This window comes from Myotis davidii, unplaced genomic scaffold (genome assembly GCF_000327345.1).
Source record: "Myotis davidii unplaced genomic scaffold, ASM32734v1 scaffold1395, whole genome shotgun sequence".
Classification (NCBI taxonomy): Eukaryota; Metazoa; Chordata; class Mammalia; order Chiroptera; family Vespertilionidae; genus Myotis; species Myotis davidii.
Window position 1 is genome coordinate 953,898 of NW_006288604.1, and position 1,368 is coordinate 955,265.

Below are 1,368 nucleotides of genomic sequence, written 5' to 3' on the forward strand. Positions count from 1 at the left end.
CGGTTGGTTTGCGAGGGGTGTGGGCGGGGCCTTGTGTGGGCGAGGCCCGGGAGTGGTGGTCGGGGCCTGGTGTCTTCCGGCTGGGAAGCCGATGGGGTTGTAATTGAGAGGGGATACCCGAGGGGCCCAGCGAAGGTGCTGAGTGACAGCTGACCCCCGCCCCCCAGCGTGATCGCGGGGTCACACCTACTTAGGAGCCGCTTCTCCAAGTTAATTGCTGGCTACGCGCCTTTATCACAGAGACCACTTGTGTTTAAAACTTAAAACAGGGGAACGGGGCGGTGAGAACTTCCCGTGAAATATGTTCGTTAAAGTGCAGATTTTAGTCTGCACATTACATGAGTTATTAAATTTGAATAATGTCTTTGAAATGGACATTTATGCTTTTTAACTGCTAATTATTTGTTCTAAAATAATGAATTACAACGGATCATGGTAGGGGTCTAGCTAAGAAAACTCGTTGGCGGGAGAAAGGTGTTAACCACTCTGGGTGTCAAATGCGCTGGGAGGGCCCTGCCCCCCGCCCCCGCCCCATCCTTCCATCCGCACTCCCACTCCCAGGTTTCCGCTAGTCATCTGCGTGGTCTGACCAGTCTGCCCTTCAGCCTGAGTAGCAGTAGCAAATGCCCCCCTAGTAGCCCATGGGACGTGGGGAAATTACTGAACTAAGGGCATTTTAACTGCAATCTCCCAGGGGCAGTGTTCTTTTGTTATCTATTTAACCGATTAAAGTGAAGACCCTACAGGTGGTCAGCAATGGTGCCCCTACAAGGACCTGTTAACAAGAACGATGCCAGCACAAGTGTGACGCCTGAGGATGCCGCACCCAGGCTTGTCAAGTAACTCTGCAGACCTCAGTCCCCACATGCGAGCGGGGCTGAGCTCCTGGGTGCAAGGACACCTGCACTGTCCTGGAGGCCTAAGGAGAACTCTCTGTGGACACACTGGAGGGCCAAGCAGTAGCCGTGCAGAAGCGTGTGTGGGAGTCGCCTCCCCACTGCTCTCCTGTCCTCCGGTCCCTGAGCTGGGAACCCACACGCACCGACTGCAGGTCCCAGCGGAACTTAACAGCCGTGCGAATTTGGTGAGTGTTACTGGCACCCCGGCCCCCGGAGCCTTTTTCCGGACTCTCTAGGCTCCCGCCCTGTCTCAGTGGTTCTTCCGGTCCTTTAGTTCCGCCTCTTCCTTTTGCCCGGCGAGATTTGACGAGCTCTCGCGAGACCCAAGCCTCTTCTCAGGCCGGCGCTCACCCAAGTAAGTGTGGGGCCTCCTGTGCGCGCGAGCTTTTCTGCCGATTTCGAGGGGGAGACGCTTTGGAGGCAGCTCTGGAGCGGCGGGCCCTGCTCGCCGGGTGGGGATACCGCGGAT

At 56.6% G+C, this 1,368-nt stretch overlaps 1 long non-coding RNA gene across 1 annotated transcript; it reads left to right on the forward strand.

Annotated features, from left to right (window-relative positions):
* Positions 1 to 36: 36 nt before the first annotated feature.
* Positions 37 to 1,366, forward strand: LOC107182588. The gene is made up of 2 exons (XR_001513304.1): positions 37 to 1,084; positions 1,174 to 1,366. It is a non-coding gene; the product is annotated as an uncharacterized LOC107182588 (long non-coding RNA).
* The last annotated feature ends 2 nt before the right edge of the window (positions 1,367 to 1,368 follow it).